This window comes from Labeo rohita, chromosome 6 (assembly GCF_022985175.1).
Source record: "Labeo rohita strain BAU-BD-2019 chromosome 6, IGBB_LRoh.1.0, whole genome shotgun sequence".
Classification (NCBI taxonomy): Eukaryota; Metazoa; Chordata; class Actinopteri; order Cypriniformes; family Cyprinidae; genus Labeo; species Labeo rohita.
The window spans coordinates 33497329-33518213 of record NC_066874.1 but is presented as its reverse complement, the minus strand read 5'-3'; positions in this window follow the sequence as shown (position 1 = coordinate 33518213).

Genomic DNA, 20885 nt, shown 5'->3' with positions numbered 1-20885 from the left:
CCGTCAGGGGTTTTTCAAATAAAACCAGGGGATAGATGTTTAAAAAGTAGTTTGCCCAAGAAAAATCATGAATGAGATCTCTAATGTCTCAACTGCTTCTTCGAGACTGCAATGAGATGAAACGGAGAGAAAATGCAGAAGCCGGATTTTCTCCTTAGAATAAAGACTCCGGTAAGCTCACGACTGCTTTGGAGATTTAGTAAAGATCTAAAACGTGTCTCAAAATGTACTCAGAAGTGAGTATCTTTTATTGCACCACCAGAATTTTAAGAGATACAAAGTTGGTAACTGAATATAACAAAAATTAGAACTCTTTTAAATTAAACGGGATGCAGTTATGGAGACTTTTGATGCTGATTTTTTCTCTTGAAACCCCAGTAATCTCACATGTGTCTCATGTAGAGTTTCAGAAAAGATTTTAATAATGTCTCAAGATGTTCTCAGAATATTGGTACTTGAATGAAGCAAAAATGAGAATTCTTAAAATCTCCTGAGCTATTAACAAGCACCTCTGAGAAATTAATTTATTTTCTGCCTGTACAAAAGGAAAATTGACAGCTGTAAGATGAACTGACTTTTTTTTTTTCAACTAAAACTCAGCAATGTCTCAAAATGTGCTCAGAAGTGTCTTTCATTTCTCTCACAGGATTTCAGGGGAAACATCTGACAAAGTTAGTACTCATGTACTCTAACCTCTGAGAAATATTTCTCAGAAAATGAAAACTACAAATGAGATCTCTTTAATATCTCATCTGACTCTTCTAGACTATAATGAGATTAAATGGAGACTTGCACTGCTGATTTTTCTCCTACAAACCCAGTAAATCTCACATGGCTTCTCTAGAGTTTTAGAAAAGATCTGTGCGCAGTTTTGCCAAGAAGTCTGCAATCAAAAGTCAAAGATATTAAGTTACTCAAATATTTCTCAAACAAACTCAAACAAATTATCTGAGCTGCTCTCCACATTCATTTTATAGCTCTATACTCTTACTAAATGAATCATGACAACTCGGTCTTCCTATGTGTCCTACAGCATTTTAGGAGAAACTATATGAGACAAAGTTGGAATTTAATTGAAACAAAGAAGAAATCGAAGACTTCAGAGCCTGAGATATTTTTTGCTTTTACGAAATAAAAACTGCAAATGAAATCTCTTTAATATCTGATTCTTCTAGACTGCAAAGAGATTAAATGGAGACTTAAACTGCTGATTTTCCTCCTACAGCCCTAGTAATTATTACATGGCTCCTCTAGAGTTTCAGAAATGATCTCAAACTGTGCTCAAATTTGGCAAGATACCAAAGTCTGCAAAGAAAAGTCAAAGATCTTCATATGAACTCAAATATTTCTCAACAAATTACCTGAGCTGCTCTCCACATTCATTTTAAAGCTCTTTAAATACTCTTACTAAATGACAACTATTCAACTTATGACAACTCATTAGTCTTCTTATATGTCCTACAGCAGTTTTGGAGAAACATCTGAGACAAAGTCGGAATTTAATGAAAACAATTTACTTCAGAGCCTCTGAGAAATTTTCTGCTTTCACAAAATGAAAACTGCAAATGAAATATCTTTAATATCTCATCTGGATACTGGACAATGAGATTAAATGGAGACTTAAACTGCTGATTTTCCCCTACAGCCCCAGAAAATATCAAAAGGCTCCTCTAGAGTTTCAGAAATGATCACAAATTGTGCTCAGTTTTGCCAGGAAGTCTGCAATCAAAAGTCAAAGATCTTCATATGAACTCAAATATTTCTCAACAAATTATCTGAGCTGCTCTCCACATTCATTTTATGGCTCTATACTCTTGCTAAATGACAACTACTTAACTCATGACAACTCATTAGTCTTCTTATTTGTCTTACAGCATTTTAGAAGAAACTTCTGAGACAAAGTTTGTATTTATTTGAAACAAAGAAGAAATCGAAGACTTCAGAGCCTCTAAGAAATATTTCTGCTTTCTCAAAATGAAAACTGCAAATGAGATCTCTTTAATATCTGAGATTAAATGGAGACTTAGACTGCTGATTTTTTTTTCCCACCCTAGTAATTCTCGCATGGCTCCTCTAGAGTTTCATAAAAGATCTCAAAATGTGCTCAGATTTGCCAAGATACCAAAACCTGCCATCAAAAGTCAAAGATCTCAATATGAACTCAAACATTTCTCAAAAAATTATCTGAGCTACTCTTCACATTCACTTTATAGCTCTGAACTATTACTACATGACAACTATTCAACTCATGACAACTCATTTGTCTTTTTATTTGTCCTACAGCATTTTAGAAACACATCTGAGACAAAGTTGAAATGAAATCAAAAACAAAAATGAGAACTCCTTTAAAACTTCTAAGTTATTAAACAGTAACTTCTGAGAATTGTTTTGATTCTGCCCAAACAAAAAGTGCAAGTGAGATCTCTTTAATACAGTATCTCATCTAATTATTCTAGAGAGCAATGAGATAACGTCGAGACTTTTGCTGCTGATTTTTGTCATAAAATTCCAGTCATAACAGATCTCAATGTGTCAAATTGTACTCTATGTTCACACTGCAGGCAAATGTGGCCCAAATCCAATTCATTTGTTCACTTGTGACTCGGATCTATTTTTGTCATGGCAGTGTGAACAACGCAAACCACATGGAATCTACTCTTTTCAATTCTGATTTGTGCCACTTCCATATGTGGTTCTAAGTCAGATGTTTCACAATAGCTATGTTTCCATCACCCTGTTTTTATGCGCATTTTATGCCACATTTCGAATAAAAATCCCTTAATTAACAAAAAGGTTTTTACGCTCGCTTGAGATGGTTTTTGACTTGTGCGAAAAAGGGTTAATGTGAATAATGGGAGATGCACTCACATCAAAAAAATCATGTGACTTTGCGCTATAGGACGTCCAACCAGTGGACAAATTTCGTTCCACAGCATCTGAAATGTTATGGTCATTCTGAAATGCCTGAGCAAAGTCTGTCGTCAAAATATTTCTGTATAATTGCTTCCCAGAACTGTCTTACACGACTGCATTCCCAAACAGCAGGCATCCAACCCCAGAAAGAAGTGACCGCATTTATTTTGCTTTGTCTGCTCGCTCGGAGACGCAAGTAATTTATTATACATGAAAATGACTATATTTAGTGGCTTCTCCTACTTTTCTTACTGATATATAGTGCCAGTTTATCAGGAAGTTACGATTTTGTTCTATTGGATGGACTCCGATGGAAACGGTGCTTATTCTCAAATGTTTTATGCGATATTTCATGAAGTTAAATTCGCATCTTTGGACACCCAGCTAATACGACTGCTGAAAAGTTGGAATTCATGCGACCTTTTTACGTCATTCTGGATCAACATTTGTCACAATTCTGCGCTCACTGGCGTCATGTCAAAGAGATTCAAAGACCACATTAACGCAACGCGATATTTACCCCCCAGAAGGCCATTGGACTGGTTTTGGAAAGTAATTAGGAAAGGATTTTGTTGTGAAAACGTGGCAACCCTTTTCATAGTTTTTTTGTTTGTTTGGTTGTTGTTTTTGTGTGTGTGTGTGTGTGTGTGTGTGTGTGTGCTTTAAACATGCAGGTCAGTTCAGAACCATGATCTGTTCACACTGGAAATCTGATATCGGCCACATATAAAACAGCTATACAAAAAAAAAAAAAAAAAAAATCGGATTTGAGCAAAAATGGGAATTGAGCTCTAAGACTTGCAGTGTGAGGGTAGATTTTTATGAGAAGCACCTGAGACAAAGTTAATACTGAAATAAAACTAAACTGATAAAGTTTAATGAGCTATTGAAGAGCATGTTTTTAATATCTCATCTAATTCTTATAGATGCAATGAAATCACATGGATCACAGTTTCGGAAAGGATCTCAACATCTCAAACTGTGCTCAGATTTGCCAAAGTCTGCAATCAAAGCTGAAAGACCTCATTCTGAACTTCATTATTTCTCATCAGAAGTTCTCTTACTGGATGACAGCTACTGACTCATCTGAATCTATTTTTATTGCTCCAACAGAATCATGGGAGAAACATCTGCTATGAAAAAGCAACTGTTCTCCTGCTGTATTTACAAACAACTCCAGAACTGTTAATTCCCTCCATCTATTATGATGTTGCGAAGTTTAAATGAATATTCTCTCTGCTGAGCTCTCGTCCCTCGTGTTTGTTCTGGAGGGCACGTTGCTTTGAAGGACGCGGCGTGTTTTCTTCCACCATGCCATGCCTTCCTCTCCAGTCCGTGGCCGTAAGCCCTGCTCGGGGGCGGGGTAAACCCGGCCCTGCCTCCCGTCAGCCCAGCTGCGGCGCGAGGCTAGCGTGGCTAGCGCTGGAGGTGTTGAGCAGCAGGTCCTCACAGTAAGTTGTGGTGACAGGTGTCACTGGCGCGCACACCCGCCGCTCTGACGACTGTCCCTCTCGCTTACGATCCCACGCACGGCACTTTTCACAAGTCATGGAAACACACACACACACACACAGAAACGCTAATGTACCTGGAGGCTCTGAACTCCTGCTCTGGCGTCCCACACACGCCTGCTGCCAACTCTAGTTACGTGACGAGAACGGCCACGGTTACAACAGTAAATTAGCATGAGCCACTACAACCAGTTTTACATTTCCTAAAGAAATCATGAGTACATTTGCTACTATTATGTAGGTGGTTGCCAGGGTGTTGCTATGCAGTTGCTAGGATGTTCTGAGTGTTTTTAACATGTTGCTATGTGGTTGCCAGGTGGTAACTAAGCAGCTCTGTTGCTATGCTGTGTTGCTGAGTTGATAAAATGTTCAGAGTGGTTTTAAGTGCATTGCTACACTGTTGGTAAGGTGTTCTGAGTGTTTTTAGCATGTTGCCATGTGGTTGCCAGGTTGTTGCTAAGCAGCTTTGTTGCTATGCTTTTCCGAGAGTTTTTAACATTTTACTTTACTAATTGTGTTGCTATGTTGTTAAGGCGTTTTGAGAGTTTTTAGCATTTTACTGTGTGGTTGCTAGGGTGTTCTGGGTTGTTGCTAAGCAGTTTTATTGCTAAGCAGTCACTAAGATGTTCAGAATGTTTTTAGTACATTATTATGCTGTTGCTAAGGTTTTCTGGGTTGGTTGCCAGGTTGTTGCTAAGCTGTTGATAAGATGTTTAGAGTGGTTTTAAGTGTGTTGCTAAGCTGTTGCTAAGGTGTTCTGACAGTGCGGATGCTGGGATGTACTAAGGTGTTCAGAGTGTTTTTAACATGTTGCTATGTGGCTGCTAGTGTGTTCTGGGTGGTTGTCAGGCCGTTGCTAAGCAGTTACTAAGATGTTCAGTGTTGTTTTTGTTGCACTACTATGCTGTTGGTAAGGTGTTGTGAATGTTCTTAACGTGGATATGTGGTGGCTAGGGTGTTCTGAGTGTTTTAGCCTGTTGCTGTGTGGTTGCTACAGTGTTCTGAATGGTTGCCAGGTTGTTGCTGAGCAGGTTTGTTGCCAAGCAGTTGCTATGATGTTCGGAATGATTTTATATGTGTTGCTATGCTGTTGCTAAGCTGTTCCTTGTGTTTTTAGTTTGTTGCTATATGGTGACTAAAACGTTCTGAGATTTTCTAGCATGTTTGGTTTCTAGGATGTTCTGGTTGGTTGCCAGATTGTTGTTTTAGCATACAGCTATGTGGTTGCCAGGTTGTTGCTAGGATATTTAGAGATATTTTAGTGTCTTTCTGTGCAATTGCTAGGGTGTTCTAGGTAATTTAATATATATATATATATATATATATATATATATATATACATATATACATACATATTAAATATACTTTTTAAATATAGTAGTAGCAGTATTAGTAGTAGCTAATGTAGTGACTATTTTTAAGAAGGGTTGTTTGACTAGTTGAACTGCTTTAAATCATGAGTAGATTGACAGTTTCAAAGTAACTTCTTTAACACTGACATTCCCTCAGAAGGCAGCTGTCTATGTCGGCAGCACACAGCTCATTTCTCTCTCTCTGAACTTGACCTCAGCTCTATTCAGTCATTTTGCTGGGGTGTGTATCACAGGCTGGGTGTGAAGAGGGTGTGTGTGTGTGTGTGTGTGTGTATGTGTGTGTAAAGACTCACAGTGGGAGTCCAGGTTTGGCTCCGTCCATGCGGAGCAGCCATTAGATCATGATAATTAGCTAGTGCATCTCAGCAGGCCCTCGGTAGGAGATCAAATGCTTCTCAGGACCCTCAAACACACACACACACACACACACACAGAGCTAATGAACACAACCACCCAATTCTCCTCCTTACCCCATTCACACCCTCCAACAGCCGCTGTAAACGCTCCGTCCTCACTCCACCTTTTCACACGGCTGTCCGCAGCGTTATTGGAGCACCGGTGGCGCAAGGACACAAAAGCACAGTGTTTATTTAACATTCCTTTATGACTGGACTGAAAAAACACCCGCTTCTCTGTTATTCCTCCAATTTAATTCTCCTTCCGTTCTCCTCAGGTCGCAGTGCCTTTGAAAAAGGAACAAATTAAATATTATTCAAAAAGTAATATTCACATTTATTCATTTAATCATCACATTTGTAGAAAATCGTCACATATTAGGAAAACTGTAAATTATAATGTTACTACTTATAAATCACACAAATCTTAAGCAGCAAATCAGCATATTAGATTGATTTCTGAAAGATCATGTGACACTGAAGACTGGAGTAATGATGCTGAAAATTCAGCTTTGATCGCAGGAATAAATTACATTTTATAATATAGTCACATAGAAAACAGTTATTTTTCATTGAAATAATATTTCGCATTTTTACTGTTTTTACAGAATTTTTAATCAAATAAATACAGCCTTGGTGAGTATAAAAAACATCTTACAGACCCTTAAGTTTGTAACAGCAGTGTATTTGAAAACTGTTAAAATACAAAAGTTTCTACTTATAAAACATATACATCTCATAAATTACAAATGTTTGTTGATGCTTATAATCAGTGTGCAACAGAAAAATGTTTTATGAAGTAACTTAACTAGCTACACCAAATAGCGTAACATACCATTTGCATTTTTCTGGTACCTCATTTTGATTAATTTTAATTTATATTTTAATTTATATACTTCATTCACTTCTTTTACAGTGTGGTATATGTGAAACATCAGTCTCTGTTATCATTAACAACAGCATCAATTATAAGATCAAGAACAAAGCTTTCTCTTTATTCCTAATCACAGAAGTAACTGCTACAAACATTTTGTGTGTTTTGTGTATAAATGTGCATAAATAAATAAAAGTTAATGGCATGGCCTGGTTCATATTATTTTAGCGTGCTGCGCATAATCTTGCGTCTTGAGAAGAACCAGATTCACTGCTCTCTTGTGTAACGTGAGAAAATCAGACACAATGCATAAGGTTAATTTGTTTTAATGTATTCATGTTCTGCGTGTTGACGAGGCTGTGGTAGCACTATGCTTTAATTAAGACACTTTGTGTCCCACTAATTAGTGTCAGATTTGAGCAAATATTGCAGCAGGAGACAAAGCGCCAAGTGCTATGATTTTAATATTCGTGAGAATAACAGCAATGCCATTTTGACAAGTTACTTTCTCACCAAACGAGTTCATGCCATAAAAACGAGGAGTCAATGACGTTTGACGTTTTAATGTGCTTCTTCCAAGAGCTGACCAAACCTAATCCCAATGTCATTTGCATTTATGCAGATTAATCTTCTAATCTGCATGTCTCGCTAATGAACAAGACAGAATTTGTGTGTGTGTGTGTGCGAGAGAGAGAGGGAGGGAGAGAGAGAGAGAGAGAAAGCGCTTGGTTAATTAGCAAATCTTTGCTTTGGATTCCTAAAGGTCAAAGTGCCAGAGGCATACATACGCTTCCTTTATAACATGACAAGCTAGAAGTGACAAGTGCGCTGACAGCTTGTTCTTCTTATTTTCTTTCTTCCTTTCTTCCTTTCTTTCGTCCTTACTTTCTTACAAGATTGCAGTCTGGTATTCAAAGCATGTTGCATGCAATAAAAACTATTTTTGCAGTTGACATGTCCCATGACAAGTTATGCTGCATGCAAATGTGAAAGAAAGAAAAACTGTATAATTACTATGCATGCAGTTTCAAAATTTGTTACAATGCTTAGCTAGTTAAGTGAATGGCAAAAAAATAAAATCGGTGAAAATAATAATTAGAAAAATGGTCTAAAATGGTATTGCAATGGAATATATCTAAAAAAAAAAGCTAAAATTTCACCACTGTATAGTCCAAATTTTCCCTTAAAAATTTACATCAATTTTAATGTAAAATATTTGTGCTGACTATGTTGTTTGTCACATGCTTATGTACAGAATTGTATGCATTTTTTGAATAGCATGATTTAATATTAAAACAGGGTTTCTGTGGGTCTTAAAAAGTCTTAAATCCAAAATCAGATTAGATAGTCTTAAATTCATAAAGCCATGGCATTAAATAATGCATGGATTGCTAAAAATGAATATCTTCCTCAATGTTTTGCTTGCATTCCAATACAAATGTCTAAACATCCTTAAATCAAGATAGATTTACTTTAGATGCAAAATAAAGATAAGAAGACTTGTGTTTATGCTTCTATAACAAGAACAAATGTGTGTCAGTGGGGTATGAAAACCTGTTTTCTCTTTAAATTAATTTTTCTAAGCCTATTGGCAGATATTGGTTCTTGTTTTAAACCTAAACTCACTTCATTTTGATCAATTTCACAGAAAACAAGACTTCACATCTTATGTCATTTTGCATCTTGATCCATATTCAAATTAGTTTTTTTTTTTTTCAGATTTTATTAATACAGCACACACTGAGACTGAAGTGCTGCATATTATTGTCTCCAGCGTGCTGGAGGCGCGTTTAGAGCAGCGGCGCACGTGAGGATGCGCTCCATAATCAAATCCAGATGAAACTGACATTTCCAGAGTAATTCCCTGATTATCCCTGGCTCCGAACACACACAGCACTCATTTTCCCTGTCCTCGAACAACCTTCTTCAAAAGACTCGACACGCAAAGTCTAGAGTTTATATCACCTTCAAAGGAGGAAAAGTTAAAGGGACAGTTCACCAAAAAATTACAAATTTGTCATGCATTTACTCTCCCATGACTGTCTGTAGGATTACCATCTTTCTTTCTTTCAAAAGATTTTTTCAAACATTTACTCCACCTAATGACGATCCATATAATATTTGTCTTTTTTTCTTTCTAAATAAGCAAAATTTGGTGTGTTTTATATGAACAAAATAGCTGAATAATGTGCATTTTGTCTTAACATAAAATGCTAAATATGTCATTCAGTCATGACTTTAGTTATTTGAAACCAAGACTTTCTCGCGCTGTCACGGTCAAAGGAATGTTGTGTGCTCTGATGTGATCGACAGCTCTGACAGACGCATGGTGCTGGTGGCATCAGACGGTCAGAAAGAGAGAGACAGTGACCCCCAGGGCCCCTCACAGACGCTCCGGTAGTGTCTGGATGGAGAACTGTCAAAACTGAGCTGCTCCAATTGCTTAATAGACAGCTGACAATAAGAATAACATCTCAATAAATGAACGGAGCAGAATAATTTGCACTAATTTTGTTTGAGGGCTTCACAAAGTGCCACAGTAGCACCATTAATTTATAGATTTCTTTGTTTAATTATTTTACAGAATCCACACAAATTTAAATATCCTAAATGTGTTTAATATGCCCCTGGGTGTATAACACTGAACGTAGGACAACCTGAAATAACCTTGCCATGTGTGTCATTAAATAAACTTACTTTATGACACACAGCCATAAGGGTTTACAAAGAACCTCCTTGTGACATCACTTCCTGTTTCAGAGCGCTGTGTCTTCTTGTCACGTTACAGCCTCCAACCCAGACAGTTTGGAAATAAATAAGTATGAAAAATAACGCGAATTCTAAAAAAAAATCATATTTCATGATGATTAAACTGTTGATTCTTCTAAATCCACATGGCTGTCTTTTCTGTTGAGTGTAACCTCTCATCTCATTTTGACACAAAGAGTTGGCAATTATTTATTTGATGTTTTCTGTGATGAAGAAAACAAGCGATAAGTGCAGAGAGGAGGAGAATATAATTAACTCATGAGTGTAAACAACAAAGAAAACTCAAAGGAAGCGGGAATTCAGAGCCATATCATGGGCTAAACATCTGTCATGCATTTTGTACGTTTCCTGAACTTACACGAGGCTTGGGACATAAAAAATAAGACTGGTTAAGGAAGTATTATTTCAGACAGAATGACGGTTTATACAAACAAACATCAAAACAAAATAAAATAATGTCTTATTTTCTTATTTAGTATTAGTATTTTATTTAGTATTTTTAGCTACCATGTTTTTTTTGGACGTAAAATATAATGGTGTATGAAAATGATAATCATATAGTACTTGTATGTATTCAAGTAATACGGTATTACTCATAACCAGGGCTAATCTTTTTTATCCATTTCCAATAACGGTGAGTCATCCTGAAACATCAGAATACATGGCGCCGCTGTTACAAGCGTGATTATCATTTTATACAAACATGCACGTACATACGTGTCGTATGTTTGCACACGCATATGTTTTTTAATCCTGCTCTCTCACTACGTTAAGGTAAGTTTCTGCGTGCGCTGATGACTGTGAAACAACAACCTCCCCAAAACTGACAGGCAGGATTTCAAGAAGCAACAGATAAGATTCAGCACATGGATTACATGTTCTCTGCACACACTTCTGTCTTCGCCTCGGGATTTCAGAGTTTACCAAGCGACAAAAGCCGCCCTCTGCACACAGCCCTACTGACAACATTTCCCACAATGCACCGAAACCCAGCCGCTGAACCGTGAATCTGGTCTGAAACGGCTCTGAAATGAGCAAAGCACGATGGGCATATTTCCGAACGCAAATTAAAACCGATCTATGAGCAGTATTGCGAGTGACGCACCGTGAGAGGTATGCAAAAGGTGAGCGGTGGAAAGTCTCCTGGAAGCAGCGTTCCTCACCCCTGCGGTAAACAAGACAAGTCGCTGCAGGCTTGAAGATGTTCATGCATGACAGGAGCGAAACACTTCACTACCGCTGGAACTGCACTTGATGGAGTTTAGCTGCACCTACTAACCTGCAGTTTGTGTATTTTGGTTGGAAAACGTGTCAACTTGGCTGTGACAATTTGTTTTAGAAGGTCTTTTTAATGAGTGCGCATTCAGTCGAGGAAAAAACACGCAAGCCATCCCGTCTGTTGAGCTGCGCTCGTAAAACTTTAACGGGTTGATTCATTGGCCCTTGGTTGCTTCATTCTGACGCCCAACAAACAAGTTTCCTGATGCTCACTTTTCTACACACTTTGTGTATAAAACATATATCTATTTAAAATACACTACTAGTTTGTTTAAGCAGTGTTTTTGAAAGAAGTGTCTTATGCTTACCAATGTTGGATTTATTTGATTAAAAATATAGTAAAATTTTGAAATATTTTTTCTGTGTGAAAATACTGTAAATAATTTATTCCTGTGGTAAAATCTGAATCAGTCCAGTCTTCAGTGTCACACGATCCTTCAGAAATCATTCCAATATGCTGATTTGCTGCTCAAGAAACGTTTATTTTTATTATCAATGTTGAAAATAGTTGTGCTGCTTTATATTTTTGTGGAAAGTGATATGCATTGCTTTTTAGGATTCTCTGAAGAATAGAAAGCTGAAAAGAACAGCATTTAGTTGAAATAGAAATCTTTTGTACCATTATAAATGTTACTTTTGATCAATTTAACGCAATTGAAATGAAAAAACAAAATCGCTAAATGATTTTTAAATCAAATCATGACTTTGAATCGAATCGTGAGTTCCAAAAGATTCCCACCCCTATGAAAAACACTCAAAACAACCTGAAAATGCAAAGCAATCTGCTAAAATGTGACCCTGGACCACAAAACCAGTCATAAGTAGCACAGGTATATTTGTAGCAATAGCCAACAATACATTGTACGAGTCTTTTATGCCAAAAACCATTAGGGTAGTACGTAAATATCATGTTCCATGAAGATATTTTGCAAATTTCCTACCATAAATGTATCAAAACTTAGTGTTTGATTAGTAATATGCATTGCTAAGAACTTCATTTGGACAACTTTAAAGGCGAATTTCTCAATATTTTGATTCCAGATTTACAAATAGTTGTATCTCTGCCAGATATTGTCCTGTCTTAACAAACCATACCCTTATGACTGGTTTTGTTGTCCATGGTTACAAATGTCTTTATACATAAAGCATAACTTTGCACTTTGGTTGCTTCATTCGCCCTGCAAACCGTAAGCAAAGCACTTCCCGACACTCACTGCTGCACATACATGTACAGCCAAATTTCTCACACCTGCCTCGAACGCTCCTTCCCATCATGGGACGCTATTATCTCGCAGTCTTGTCAACACAAACCCACACCTTCCCTAAACACCCACTCGCCCCCCTTTGCTTCTCCCCAACACGCTGTCCTTTGATGAGGAAAAACTGGCAGTAAATTCCAGCTCTTTCTGCGAGCTCCTTCTGCGATTAGCGAGGTTAACAAGCTTCCCTGGCTTAAGCTAATGAGAAGCGTCTATACGCAGGGGTCACCGCGGGGCCCCCGCGACTAAGAGCCGAGCCGCCCCTTCCTCGGCTCCTCGGTTTCTCCTCCTTTATTTGTCCTTTCTCTCCGCAGCACCGGCCCTTTCTCCGTCCTGCTGGGGACAGATGGGGGTTCTCATTAAGACAGGATGTACCAATGCGCTGTAAACTACTTTTTTCCCCTTTTTTCTTTTACTCCCTTTTGCTTTCTCTCCCTCACTCTCTGAGAATCTCTGGTCTGGTGGAGATCAGTTGCAGATGTAGAGGGACTCAAAGCAGACACACTGTCGGCCATCACAGAAGGAGCCTCGCGGATCACCGCAGAGAGGAACAAACATCTAAATTTACACAAGGCTGTATGCCACGGGACAGTTGGAGAGTCAATGGTTCTTCTTCTTATCAAGCCATTTGGGGTTTTCAAGTTGGTTCCCTGGAGAAAGTCAGAATCTCATCTATTTAGTAACCATGACAACTTCCGTAAAGTTCTCTTTTTAGAACAATGAACTTCTGAGATCTTTACTTAAATAAACAGTTCACCCAAAAATGTAAATTCACTGAAAATGTACTCACCCTCAGGCCATCCAAGAAGTAGATGAGTTTGTTTCTTTATCAGATTTGAAGAAATGCAGCATTCCATCACTTGCTCATCAATGGATCCTCTGCAGGGAATGGGTGCCGTCAGAATAAGAGTCCCAACAGCTGATAAAAACATCACAATAATCCACAAGCAATCCACACAACTCCAGTCCATCAGTTAACATCTTGTGAAGCCAAAAGCTGTGTGTTTGTAAAAAACAAATCCAACATTAGGATGGATTCTCGCCAAAATACATAATCTATAATAACTTCCTCCAGTAAAAAAAAAACCTCATCTTGTCTGAATTTAGAAGTGAAATCTACAGAGATTAAGTGCCATTTACAAGCCAAAACAGCCCTAAACAAATATGTGGGTGGATTTCGATGTGAGAGACAACAGGTGATGGACTTTTTCACTGGAGGAAATGTTATTATGGATTATGAACAAAGGACCAGAGGCAACGATTTGAAGCTAAATTGTGTTGTAAATTATGGATTTGTTTCTTACATACATGCAGTTTTTTGCTTCACAAGATGTTAATTGATAGACTGGAGTGGTGTGGATTGCTTGTGGATTATTGTGATGTTTTTATCAGCTGTTTAGACTCTCATTCTAACGGCACCCATTCACTGCAGAGGATCCACTGGTGACCGAGTGATGTAATGCTACATTTCTCCAAATCTGATGAAGAAACAAACTCATGTACATCTTGGATGGCCTGAGGGTGAGCTTGACATTTTCAGAAAATGATCATTCTTGGGTTAACTTTGGGTTAACTTAACTTAGAGTTTTAAAACTTAAAGAAACAGTTCAGAAAAATTAAATTCTGAAAACTGCATATAAGCATACAATTTCATATATCACATTCTTCCTTCTGCAGAACAAAAAAACGATATTTTTTTGTTCTGCAGAAGCTAGCCATTAAATAGTATGAAAAAAACATAAATTAGAAGCCAATGGCTACCAGCAACTGTTAGGTTACATCCTTTAGAACATCTTTGCTTTTGGAAACTTCTATAGTTTCATCAGACTGTAAAAATCTTCTGATTCAAACTTCTATTTTTAAAAATTGGAGGGAACCGAACAAACAGTATAGCACAGTTTCATCCATTTTCATGCTACACAGACCACTGCAGTATATCACTTGTCAATCAACAGCACACTGACTCCACACAGGAGCAAGAACATGCCTCAACCTGCATCTGTGTGCATGTCATACATTTACATGTAAGAACTGATAACATGTTCCATGTTGAGCAACAGGAAAACCCACAACAATGCAATTTGCAGACTTACGAACGCATCTGAATGTCAGCTGTCGTGGGCAAATATGTTTAAATGTGTGCATGTGTATGTTTACAATAAATATATGCGGGGACTTCTAATGCACATCAGCTTGCTTTTGATTCTTCTAGATGAACCCATACTAAAGTAATCTGAAAATGCCATTCAAACCCCATTTTACTTCTATAATCTGATGTATCCCTGACTGCAACAAGACATTTGAACAAGAAAGACTTATTTTTATGCATATGGAATTGATTGGATCCTTAAAAGTAGATGTCGCAACCAGAATTAAAGCCACTGATTGGGAAGCTATTGAAATGTAAACGCGATTTTGCAATGTCAGCTGACAGGAAGGCCATTTCCCAGGCATAACTTGCACTGATAAACTGTGCACAATAAGATCAGGAATGTACACTAAAGTAAAGAGAGTCAGCTTTGATACTTGTTGACTTTAAATGAAATAAAACACAAATAAAATGGTAAAAAAAAAAAAAAATATATATATATATATATATATATATATATATATTAAATGCACTTTTCCTTATACTTAAACGATATAGAATATTAATAAACATTAATTAATTTATTTATTTATTTAGTACTAATAAAACATATATTTAATCAAAATACTGGTGCTGAAAGTAGACTTATGTCCATATTATTTAACATTTGTATTACATATAGTACATCCAATGTACATATCATTCACACAGTGCCATACTGTATATATGTGAGGTCAAGCAGCTGAAGAGGGGTTACATGTATGTATGTGTGTTCCCCTCTCCACTCACATTAAACTCATGAGCTGTCGCTAAAGGCAGGGCATCTAACACGATGGAGGACAATGCAAAGAGAATAATCAGGACAGGGCGTAATGATAATTCAATTAAAAGGTCCCCCTCCCCACAGGAACTTGAGAAAGCTTCTGTTTAGATCTAATTGAGTGCAGCTCCTACGGCAGGAGGCGTGGCTAAAGTCCTAAGGGAGGCTCAGTTAATTTACTAATTAATCTTCACAAGACTCATCTGCATGGCCATAGGGGAGACAGAAAGATGGATAGATAGAGAGACAATAAAAATGAACTGTTTTCTGTTTCATTTGAAGCTTTTGACCTTCTCTGTTCTTACAGTACAACTGTGTTTCAAAACCTAGTGAGCGGTTCTGAGCAGTTCAGTGAAAAAAAGTAATAATAATAATAATTCAGATGTCAGACTACGGTGATTAAATAAATATTCATTATGAATGCATTTCAGCAAGTATCAAATTCAAAATATGTTATGCCTTTTAAGTTTATGTTTATGTTTAAAGTATTATGTTGTTAGTTTTGCATCATGCAATTCCAGATACTACTACTAATAATAATCAGACTTATTATAGTTAATAATAATCAAAATAATCAGGCTTATTATTATTATTTATTCCATACTATTATTTCAGACAGCGAACAGAGAGAAAAAAAAAATCAAGTCATTTTTTTAAATGAAGATTAATAATGAAAGTTGAATAAAGAATCTTTTCATTGGTTTGTATGGAAATCTGGAATCTGAGGGAGCAAAAAAAAAAAAAAAAAACAAACAAAAAAAAAAATATTGAGAAAATCACCTTTAAAGTTGTCCAAATGAAGTTCTTAGCAATGCATATTACTAATTAAAAATTAAGTTTGATATGTTTACGGTAGGAAATTTACAACATATCTTCATGGAACATGATCTTTACTTAATATCCTAATGATTTTTGGCATTAAAGAAAAAAACGCTAATTCTGACCCATACAATGTATTTTTGGCTATTGCTACAAATTTACGCATGTTACTTAAGACTTTTGTGGTCCAGGATCATATATTAAAAAACTAAAATCACAATGATACTAAAAACAATGATAAATATATAGACTTGAAAATATTTGACACAATATTTGTGTGTGGCATGTATTTCTTTCTTTCTTTCTCTCTTTATTTACATTTTTTAAATCCCAATTTTAGCCTGAAAAACATTCAAAATCCTAAATCCTAACTTAAGATGTTTTATTAGCTAGAATGCTTAGAAGGTGTATGCAGTAATGTAGGCAGTAAAAATAAGGTAGTGCATTAGGTTTAGGTACAGATTGTTCTGATTTGGCGGATTGCTCTTTTTAAAGCCTCACTGGCAATCAAATAAAGGCTGTGTGACATCCAGACTACTCTGGTGGTAAAGTTCTTCATCATGTTAGTCCTCCAAGAGTGTAACCATGCTGTCTTACTCCATTACACTTTAATAGAAAATTGTGTTTTATGGTGTGCAACTACTGCTCTGAGCTGATAAGTAGTGTGTGTGTGTTCTTCAGGGTTACACTGAGCTCTGGGGAAGGACAGCAGTGTGTGTGACAATGTGACGTTCACTGGAAGAGACAGCAATGTAATTTGCCCTTCCAACACCACAGGCTCTTGCATAATATGCCCCCCTTCCACTCGCGGAGCGTAAAAGAGCTTGTATGTCGGACGTGGTAGCTGTACATTTCAAACAACACAAAGATACATTCTGCTCTGGCAATCATCTAAACCAAAAAGGAAAATGCACTGTACTGTATATACTATACTTTACTGTACATACTAAGAAAATCATGTGTTTGGAATAGATTGAGACAGAGGAAATACCGCAGTTATATTCTGGGTAAAAATACTAATTTAAAGGAATAGTTCACCCAAAAAGATTAACATCTGCTGAAAATGTACACGCCCTCAGGTCATCCAAGATGTAGATGAGTTTGTTTCTTCATCAGATTTGGAGAAATCCACCTATGGATCCTCTGCAGTGAATGGGTGCCGTCAGAATGAGAGTCTTATCAGCTGATAAAAACATTACAAGTAATCCACACCACTCCAGTCCATCAGTTAAGGATCTTCAGAAATAAAAAGTTGCATGTTTGTGAGAAAGAAATCCACCATTAAGTCATTTTTAACTTCAAACCATTGCTTCTAGCTAATATGAGTCCATAATTCATAACACTTCCTCCAGTGAAAAAGTGGTGTGAATCAGGAGAGAAATCTGCACAGATGCTGCACTGTTTACAAGCCAAAACAGTTCTGAACAAATATGTGGGTGGATTTTGATGTGAGAGACAACAGGAGATGGACTTTTTTCACTGGAGGAAGCGTTATTCTGGATTAAGGAGTCAAAAATTTCTTAATGATGGATTTGCTTCTTACAAACATGCAACTTTTTGCTTGATAAGATGTTAATTGATGGTCTGGAGTGGTGTGGATTACTTGTGGATTGTTGTGATGTTTTTATCAGCTGTTTAGACTCTCATTCTAATGGCACCCATTCACATCCATTGCTGAGCAAGTGATGCAATGCTACATTTCTCCAAATCTGATGAGGAAACAAACTCAGCTACATCTTGGATGGCCTGAGGGTTTTTTCTTTTCTGGTGGACTATTCCTTTAAGCCTGTGCTTAAAGTCTCTCTAATATCAATATTAGTATATCAAACAACAAAATCATAATGTAAATACAAGCCATTGCACTTGCCATAGCTGTAACAGTAGTGGATTTGTGTTACTTGTGTTATTTAACACCCAGCTCAAGATCACAAGCATGCAATGAGACTTTGAGTTTCTACTCTATTTCTGTCTGTGAGATTCAGTTCTATGACATTTTCCTCTGTCATAAAAATGAATCAGGGTCGATGTTATGGCATGCACTATTGCGAAAAGCGCCGCCACGCTCCAGATGAGAACGATTAGAAGAGACAAATTGTGATAAATTGGCTGGGTTTGCTTCCTTGAACTAAAATTCACGCCTGGGCAAAAGACGCATATGTTTAGGACCTAAAGATGATATTATGAGAAAGCGAAAATATTAAACTTTGCCGCAGCACTGAGTAAAGAAACCAACACGGACTTGCTGCAATAAACCCTTTAAATAAAACCTGGCCTGCTTACTCATGTAGCGTGTGCGTGTGTGTTAATTTCTTCCATTCTGTCACTTTTCCTCAAGTGAAACTCTGCGTGTTTAAACACGTCTCTCTCCAGCTCAGCATTGTCTCAAAATGGCTTAGAACAGCACAGAGGTTACACTAGATTTCTACATTAACTTTTAAGAAAAGTGCCTAGGGTATTGCTGGTTAAGAGTGATTGATGAAAAATCTTTCCAAAGAGCAAACCGCAAATGATCACGAGAAATGCACTGATATTCAAACAGATTTAGAATGAGAATGAATTACAGCACTATTAAAATAACTCAACAATACTGTAGATTAATTACACTAAGAACTGACTCTAATTGCTTGAATTAACTCACACACGCTAAACGGAGCAATTCTATACAAAATATTTGCGATTTAAAAAAAATAAAAAAAACATAATTAACTTTATGTATGTATTGTTTTTCAAATGAGAAACAATTTATTCCAAGTACATCTAAGTATATAAATCCATCCCATTCAGTCTCTGTTACAATGAAATATATTTTGTATATTTTTCTGATTTTTGTTTCCATAATAATAATAATAATAATAATAATAAGATAAAAAAAAAAATCTTGAAACTTTGCATTAGCAAATTAAAGTATTAAAATTAGTAGAACTAAAACTAAAATAAAAATTTAAATATATTAGCAGATTATAAATATATTTTTAAAAAAATATATAAAATGGATAAAAGCACTAATTATTAAAACCTAACCTAAAATTAAAATGCAAATTGAAAATGCAAAAAAAATAAATAAAATAAAATAAAATAAAATAAATAATATTATAACAAATAATTACTAATTAATAAATCAATACAAAGATTTTAATGGATAATGTACAATATTGAATTTAAATATTTTTTTAAAAAATTACATCTTGTTGACTAATGGTAAAATGTTTTAAAAATAATTATATCTGAATTATATCAGCAACTTATAATACACACAAGCATGAGCATCGTTATCCATGTATAATGTATAATGTGCATTTTTTGGAGTATTTTACTAATATTTTGCATCTTGTCTATTACTAAATTGTTTTTGTTTATTTTTATCTGCATCCTATTAGCCACTTTGCCCTTTAAAAATCAATAAAACATTAACTGAGCACAAGCGTAGACAAATATGAGCACAATATCACCAACACTCTTAAAAATAAAGGTGCTGCATGATGCCACAGAAGAACCTTTTTTGTTTAAATGGTTCCATAAAAAACCTTTAACATCTGAAGAACCTTCTGTTTCACAAAAGATTCTTTGCAGCAAAAGAAGGTTCCTCAGATTATAAAAAGGTGAGAAGGAGATGGCGCCTTTGACTGAATGGTTCTTTGTGGAACCAAAAATGGTTCTTCTATGGCGTCACTGTGAAGAACCTTTTAAAGCACCTTTTTATAATTGTCCATATATTCTGAGATAATCTCATTGGGTTTAATAGGAATGCATTGTGTCATTTCATCAGTGTAAGGAACAGCTATGCCACAGAGCTTGAGCCTACAGACATACATGCATGGGAAATAAATACATGCTCCTCTATGTCACGTTGTATATAATAATGAGGATCTTGTGCAGCTGATACATACACTTGTCCACATGTGTGAAAGCATGTACAGTGTGCGAGAGCTACAAGATGTGATCGTTCCCTTCTGCGTTTGTGTGTATCAGCCTTAAGAAGCCCGCCGAGTGTCAGATGAGATCCTAAAAACCCTCTGCAAAGCTCTTCAGATGAGACCTGCAGGTTGATTTCTCCACCTCCAGAAACCTCAAACACCCAGCACTGCTCGTTGCAGCCCTCGGTCTTCCATGATGCCCGTCATCCCTCGCGCCTGAGCGCCGGCCCTCCAGACACTCGCCCACAACACCAACATCGCCTGTCTACATGCATCTTCCTCTCCTCCTCTTGCCCTCTCGGATTGGTCTACAACTACAGACGTTCGCCAAAGGCGTCACTTTGTTTTAAAAAACTGTGTGGGAGATTGGAGTGTAAATGAATATGCCATATATCATAATTATCAGAAAAAGAATGTTTACCATAGTTGAAATTTTACCTACTATGATAAGAGGCTTCTATTTTATGGCCTTTGCCACAATATCAGACATGCAGCATAATGTGTGCATTATTATTTTACAATATTGTGATGTTATGTTATGAATTGATCCTGAAACAGATCTTTTTTTAAGTGTTTAAATGAACTTAAATGACTGCAAAACATGGTATTATATTATATTATATTATATTATATTATATTATATTATATTATATTATATTATATTATATTATATTATATTATATTATATTATTATAAACATGATTTAAATTCAATATTTTGAACATTTACACAATTTTCTATTTATAGATTTATTTATTTACTTATATTTATTATTTATTAAATTAATGCTTATTATTCATTTTATTCCTCAAAGATGAACAAAAAAGTTAAAGACAAAAGAAATTTTAAAAACTAAAATAAACGCTGTCCT